The sequence below is a fragment of the Cervus canadensis genome, chromosome 31 (genome assembly GCF_019320065.1).
Source record: "Cervus canadensis isolate Bull #8, Minnesota chromosome 31, ASM1932006v1, whole genome shotgun sequence".
NCBI classification, from domain to species: domain Eukaryota; kingdom Metazoa; phylum Chordata; class Mammalia; order Artiodactyla; family Cervidae; genus Cervus; species Cervus canadensis.
In genome coordinates, this window is record NC_057416.1 from 6,206,570 (window position 1) to 6,214,280 (window position 7,711).

General features: G+C 49.3%; 1 pseudogene across 1 annotated transcript; it reads right to left on the bottom strand.

The window, feature by feature from the left end:
• Positions 1–4,605: 4,605 nt before the first annotated feature.
• On the bottom strand, positions 4,606–6,994 carry LOC122432342 (annotated as a pseudogene). Its single transcript, XR_006266804.1, has 2 exons — positions 6,800–6,994; positions 4,606–4,844 (listed from the first exon to the last, which is right to left on the bottom strand). The product of XR_006266804.1 is annotated as a lingual antimicrobial peptide-like (transcript).
• Positions 6,995–7,711: the final 717 nt, after the last annotated feature.

A 7,711-nucleotide genomic window follows, 5' to 3' on the forward strand; every position in this document is an offset into this window, starting at 1 on the left:
TAGGCTTGTGATGGAGTGCGGAATCTCAGGTCAAATATAGCTTATTCTTTACTGCAGTCTGAAAACCACCAAATTCGTGAGTCAGGAAGTTGTCTGACGTGTCCCTTCAGGGCTAGGGCCCTTAATCGCCAGCATGAGAGCCCTGAGAGCGCCTTCCTTGGACACAGGACCAGCAGCACCCACAGTGGTGGCTGCTCCTCAGGGGTGGGGTCTGCTCAGAGCACCTGGGCCCTCATGGGTTTGAGTCGTTTGAGCAAGAATCAACTTTGGCTCCTTTAAGATGCTAAGATCTGGAGGCGCTGTCACCACAGCACAGCCTGGAGCAGGCTGTCCCCTGAGGAGGGCAGCAGGGAAAATGCAGGACACCCAGTTTAGCTTGGATTTCAGGTGATCAACAAACAATCTGGTAGGGTAAGTATGTCCCAAGTGATGGAGAGGTCATACTCAAGCTATCATATTTGTTGTTTATATATAAACAAATCTATAAATTTATATATGTATAAATATATAAACAAATCTATAAATGTGTTGTTTATGTAATTCAGCAAGTAAATTTGTTTTTTGGGATTGTTGAATATTTAATAAAAACATGGTCTTTGGAATCAAACCCACTTGGGCTTGAGTTAAAGTCCTCCCTACACACAACCTGCACGGCTTTGAAGAAATTATGTTATTTCTAAATCCAGCTGTAAAACAGGGCTAAAAACATTCATCCCGTAAATAGTGCTGTGAGGAATACATTTGGGAGAAGACATTAAGAGTTTTGGTGTCTCAGTAAAGAGGTCCTAGTATGAACAGGTCCTAGTATGGAAAAGTCAACCTATAGGTGAATGAATAAATGGATGAATGGAGGGAATCAGGGAGGGAAGGAGGGAAGGAGAAAAGCAAGGAAGGCTGGGCCATAATCCTTAGGGGTTTGAGGGTCTGGAGAGAGCCCATTTAGTTACTTTATCCCAAAGTGTTCCCGAGCACATGCACCCATTCACCCATTACCAACATAACAGGGAAAAGCTTCTCATAATACGTCATGGTCTCTAGTCTTCCCTCACCCACCTCTCTTCCATCTTACATGAACTGTATGTTCTGAGATTTTTCCCTCTGTCCTGAGGCAACTTAGCAATAAAATGTTTTCACCTTTAATCTTTTGATCAGCATTTGAATCTTTCACTAAGTAGAGATGTATTTTAATTTAGGGACATCAACCTAAAAATAAAATGAGTGTTTGCAGTAAGCTGTTTCAGTAAGTCTTACCTAGTTCAACAGAATAGCTGTGAGGGTTTTACTTCGTTGGCCCAGCAACAGTACTTTTATAATAATAGAAAAGAAAGGAGAAACTAAAAGCATTGGGTCACATTTCTCTCTTGTACTCTTATACGGAAAGCGATCCTTTACACTGACTCCCTCAAAGTTAGGCATCTATCCCACCACTTCTTCAAACACAGATGACTCTCTCTCTCTCCTGAATACCTTGCAGTTGGCTCCTCAGCCCTTCTCAGGTGCAATGCGGCCCGACCACTCAGGGAGAGACAGCCGAGAGCCCCTGTCCATTGCCACACAGTGAGGGGCCAGGTCAACAAAGGGCAGAGGAAGGGCTGAGTGAGGTCACACAGGATGCCTCGTGATCCCTGTTGGCAGGAGTCATCCTGGGGGAGAGGGGTGGGCCCAGCCAGAGCTGATGGTACCAACTGCCCTGAGAGTGACGAGAGGAAGTGGGGGCTGCAGACACTCCTTCTGAAGAGTTTTGCTGAAAAACTAAGTGCAAAGAAATCCGAGCTCATGATTGCTATCATGTCAATGAAGAACTGTTTCCTTGTTTTAGGTTTTTTTTTTTAAACACTGGCTTTGGTGGGTGCTTTTTGTTTGTCTGTTTTGGAACTATTGGCCTCTTCCTTAGCATGTGGAGTCTTAGTTCCACAACCAGGGATGGATTCCAGCCCCCTGCATGGGCAGCATGAAGTCTTTAACCACTGGACTGCCGGGTCAATCCCTGCTGTTAGTTTCTATAGATGCAGTGCTACTGCTGCTAAGTCGCTTCAGTTGTGTCTGACTCTGTGTGACCCATAGACGGCAGCCCACCAGGCTCCCCCGTCCCTGGGTTTTCCCAGGCAAGAACACTGGAGTGGGTTGCCATTTCCTTCTCTGCATGAAAGTGAAAAGTGAAGGTGAAGTCACTCAGCTGTGTGCGACTCCCAGCGACCCCACAGACTGCAGCCTACCAGGCCCCTCCGTCCATGGGATTTTCCAGGCAAGAGGACTGGGTTGGGTTCCATTGCATTTGCCATAGATTGAGTAGATGGAGGCAAGAGGTGGAGCTGATTTAGGCCTCACCCACAAGTAAGCAAGAGAAATGAGATCAAGGACTCAGGTGGAAAGGATGGCTTTGGACCAGAGCAGGAAGCTGTTTGGTTCATGAGTCACATGGAAAAGCCATCCTCTTCTTGGTGCTGAAATGAGAAGAGCATTCTTCCCACGCAAGAGTCCAACTCGACACTCGGTAATGTTACGGCAATAAAACATCAGCAGATACATTTAGGATAATACTTAAAAATTAAGCAAAAATAAAAAATTGAAATCCCAATAAAGAATATGATAAAAGTTTAATAAACAGTACTACCAAACCACACTCAATATCAGATAAACTTTCCATGATAAAATTTTAAAAATAAAGGATAAAAGGGATATAAGATTATAAGGTGTAACACTGAGTCCCAAATACAACCTTTGAGATGAAAAGGAGTTGGCAGATGCACCACGGGCATTTCTGTGAATAAAGAAATATAAAGCTGAGCAAAATGTTGACAGCCATTATCATTTTTTTCCTCCATTAAACACACACAGGTTTGTCTCTTTTGAGCTCCTAATTTTAGGCTCAAGGCATGATTTTAAGCGATTGTTGTATTGATTTCCTATTGTAGCTTCGCAAATTGCCACCAGCTAAGTGGCTTAAAGGAACACATACTTGTTATTGTTGTTCTGAGGATCCAAAATCCCAAACGGGTCTCGCTGGCTTCAAATCACGGTGTCAGCAGAATGCTGTTCCTTCTGGAGGCTTCCATCCTTTGCACGCTTAGAAGCTGCCTGCACTCCTTGGCTTATGGTCCCCCCTCCACGTCAGTGCAAGCCGACGCTGGTTTAGGCTCTCAGCGCGCATCTCTCTGACACTGAGCTGCATCCCTCGTCCACATCGAAGGCTCCTTGTAAGGAGATGGCATTGGGCACAGTCACTTAATCCATGTCATTTCCCTATCTTAAGCCCCAATGATTAGGTACCTTAATTCCACCTGTGCTATAATTCTCAATTGTCATGTGTCTGCCCTTTCAGCCTATTAAAGCAGAAACACCAAAGGCTAGGTGGCTTCTTTTTTGCACTTTATTTTTTAATTGAAGAATGATTGCTTTACAGAATTTCGAGGTTTTCTGTCATACATCAACAAGAATCATCCAAGGGTTCACCCATGTCCCCTCCGTCCTGAAACGTCGTCCCATCTCCTTCCTCATCCCATCCTTCCAGCTGGTCCCAGAGCACCTGTCAGAGTCCCCTGAGTGATACAGCTAATTCTCGCTGGCTATCCATTTTACATGTGGTATTGTAATAGGTGGCTGATTAACAACAGACCTCTACTTCTCAGTCTTGGAGGCTGGGAGCTCCAGGATCAAGACAGAGCAGGTGGCTGGTGGACGGCGGTGTTCTCCCTGTGTCCTCAGAGGGCACAAGGGTGAGCGATCTCTCTGGGGTCTCTTTCATAAAGGGCCTCATTCCACCCATGAGGGTCCCACCCTCATGACCAAATCGCCTCCCAAACACCCTGTCTCCTAACACCATCCCCTTGGTGAGCTCAGCTTGCACTGAGGTAAGAGTTAGTGTGAAGACCAGAGAGCTGCTCACACATACCGCATGCACCAACCAGGCTCTTGGTTTAACTGGGCAACCCTCTGAAGAAACTGCAGGCAGGCTGAGGTCCGAGTGCTAACCCTGCCCTGGCGGGCTCTGTGTTCTGTGCTGTGTTGTCCTCACTGAACTGTGCTTCCACAGGACTTGTTTTTCCATCGCATTTAGTTGCATCCTATCATGTCCACACAGAGAGACATGCTTTGTCCATGACAACTGTGTCATTCAACTGATGACAGTTGGTGAAGCTATGTCTCTGCTCAATGCCCGGCACATCCAGGAATAGGACAAGTCCATGCCTATAGATTCCTTACAGCCCAAAAGGGAACCGGAAGTGTATCAACGTGTGCACAAGGCAGGAGGAAGAAGGAAAAACCAAATGGAAGTGAGGGCTGCAGGGGGACAGATGAGGGGTTTTCCTCCTGAGCAGGGGTCGGGGGTTTCCTACAGGCCTGGTGTTCTGGTGATTCTGGACCCTTGGGGTGCATGTTTGAGGGGAGATGATGGGCAGGCCAGGGTGTCCTGGGCGGGGAAGCAGGAAGGACAGCAGACAGAGGGGCTGGGGAAGGTCAGGCCCCCAAGGAACAGGGGGATCAGAGCACCCACCACGATCCCCCGATGGTTCCTGTAAGGAGCTCAGAGAGCATCCTCAGGGATTTCGGAATTCGCCTGGGATCAGACACCACAGAACAACCTCAGTGACCCGTGGGCAATTCTTTAATTTTGAACAAAATTTATTCTGGTTTCAATTTTAGATGCTCTGTTGAAGGGTGTGGTTTCTGACTCAGCATTGGTCCTGGCCGTGTCTTAGTCTTCTTTTACTTCCTTCTGCAGCATTTTACTGGGGCCCCGAGACAAGTGCCAATCTGTCTCATGTGTCCAGGGCACCGGATCGGCACACAGACGCCTTTATTCCTACCGCAGCTTAGAGGATTTCTTACTCCTTGAGTAAATCCTAAAAAGAGAACGAAGAGGGAAAAAAAGTGTCAGCAGGAAAAGCGGCATCTCGAGAAGGGCAGCTGTGTGCCCTCTGAGCGAGGCCCTGGGGCTTTCTGTGCTGAGATGCGGACACGGCCTCATGACAACAGGATGTGACTCCAGGACACCATGGACCAGTTTCTAGGCAGACGCTGACCCTGCCAGGGCTCCGGTGGACCCTCACGTTTCCAGAAGCAGAGGCTGAGGGACTGGGGCGTGAGGAGCAAGGTTGTGTGCGGGGTCAGCTCCACCACGAGGGCAAAGCCCCGGAAGCTCTGCTACATCCACCTTCCCGCCAGGAGTCAGAAGTGGCCTGCGCGCGTCTATTTTCACTGTTTAGTTTTCCAACTCAAGGAGTCAGTCAAGTAGTGGAGCTGAGATAGGAGGAAAAGATGCAGCTGACAGTGTAAGAAGTTTTTAAAGAGAACTTACTCTCAAAGGTAACTTCCAACTGACAGTAACAATGGTTCGGGAAAAAAACTTTTGTATCATGGTCTCTACTGACTCAGAGCTCTCGGCGCTGGGGCGAGTCAGCCCCTCTCCTGCCTTTGTGGTTTCCTCCTGACCAGCGGCCTTCCCGCTTTCCTCATATGCTCTCCTCATCCCTTTGTGGTTTCCTCTCGACCAATGGCCTTCCCGCTTTCCTCACAGGCTCTCCTCATCGCTTTGGGGTTTCCTCCCGACCAGTGGCCTTCCCACTTTCCTCATATGCTCTCCTCATCCCTTTGTTTTTTCCTCCCGACCAGCGGTCTTACAGCTTTCCTCATATGCTCTCCTCATCCCTTTGTGGTTTCCTCCCGACCAACGGCCTTCCCGCTTTCTTCACACGCTCTCCTCTTCCCTTTGTGGTTTCGTCCAGAGCAGTGGCCTTCCCGCTTTCCTCACAGGCTTTCCTCATTCCTTTGTGGCGTCCTCCCGACCAGCAGCCTTCCCGCTTTCCTCACACTCTCTCCTCATCCCTTTGTGGTTTCCTCCTGACCAGTGGCCATCCCGCTTTCCTCATATGCTCTCCTTCTCCTTTTCTGGATTCCTCCTGACCAGCTGCTTTTCTGTTTTCCTCACACGCCTTTTTCCTCTTGATCACAAGTCACCTCTGGTCCCTCTCTAGTTACCCCCCGCAGGGTTTGAACTTGGGCCTTGGGAACTGCGAGGCCGTCATCCTTACACACCTGGCCTCTCTCCCTGCCACTGTGCTAAGAGTTGGGTTACAATCATAAACAACACTGATCAGACAAGGGCTTTTCAACTTCATTTTGACATCTAGTCAGTTGTCAGATCTCAGTCTCTGCATCCTCTCTCTCCCTCCCTCCCTCCTTCCTTTCTTCCTACATATTTTCATCCTATTTCTGGAAATATCAAGGGTAAGATGAAAATTAGACATCCGATCGTGCACAGTGCTTTGGATGTGGTGCCTCCTAGCTGTGGAGCGAGCGTCGCATCGTCAGCGACGTGTCCTGGAGGACGTTCCTGCTGAGGACACTCAGCACGGAGTGTCCCAAGAGCAGCTCCCAAAGCCCAGGCTCAGCCTGACTCTCCTCTGGACTTCTCTGGTTGCCCAGAGCCACCACCCTTCAAGTAGAAAGATTTATAAAGCGACATTCTGCACTTCTGTCAAGGACAAAATCAGATTTCTTGCTCTTATGAAAAAGAAAAAAGGAGAGTCCCTTAACAGAGGCATCTTCTGTTTCCTCCTCATGAAACCAATGAGACGGGCTCAGAAGCTTTGTCTTGCTAGAGTGGCTTAGAAACAGCCAGGAACTTTGCAGGGCGGTTCCCAGACCCCTCCCGCTACTAAGGACTCAGCTCTGGCTTCTCAGAAGCATCACACACGGTGGGTTTAGTCTGACCACGTGTAGATGAGGGTAGCAGGACAGAAGTAGGTAAAAACAGGAGAGAGAGCCCGCGGCTCCCCCGGGGCTCCCAGGAGCTCACCTGACCCAGCAGACAGGACCAGGAAGAGGAGCGCGAGGAGCAGGTGATGGAGCCTCATGCTGGCAGCCGGAGCTCTGGGGCTGACGCTGGAGCAGAGGCTGCGCTTGCCGCTTTATAAAGGTCCCAGGTTCCGGGAGGAATTCCGCACTGGCTGTGGATTTGGTTCTTATGAACTGGTTAACTGAGTCTCTTTCTGTGTGTCCTGGGAGTGGCCTTTATAGCACAGAGCAGGGTCAGTCACTCTTATGCTAATGAGGCTATGGAAAACCCCAGAAAAATCTTTCCTGCTTCCCTTTTGACCAGATGCTTCTCCCTGGCAGTCAGTTCAGCTGATGGGTAGGGGTGTGGCAAGGCCCAGGGGCCTGTCTCCCCTGGCAGGGGGACAGACTTCTTGCTCAACCTTGGCTTACCTGCTCCCCAGCCCCACCCCCACCCATCCAGGGCTTTGAATCTGCCCACTGTTGCCCTGAGAGGCTGTTTCAGGGTAAACTGGGGACTAACTCATTCAGAGGCAGTTTCTTCCCTGGACAAGACTTGCTGACTCCAATATCCGCAGAGACAGCCATGCTCTTTCTGACCCATAGGGGGCTGAAGGAAGAGACCCAGTGGTCCCGACCCGCTCCCCACACCAGCTAGCCCATTATGGGATGGCAGCAACAGTCGCCCCCAAAATCTTGGTTTTCTCTGCCCACTGGAGCTGAATAAAACTTGTGGAGACAGAGTTTGGAGCAAACAGAAAGATGGCTTTAACCCTTAAGCTGGCAGAAGGGAGAACACAGTAGGCTCTTGCCTCAAGGATCCTGTCTCCCCTCCATTGGGAATCCAGGGGATCATACAGCTGGGCTCACAGTCAGGGGTTGGAGATACACAACAAAAGGTGTAGGGATCATGAATCCTCCCTTTTTGCACTGT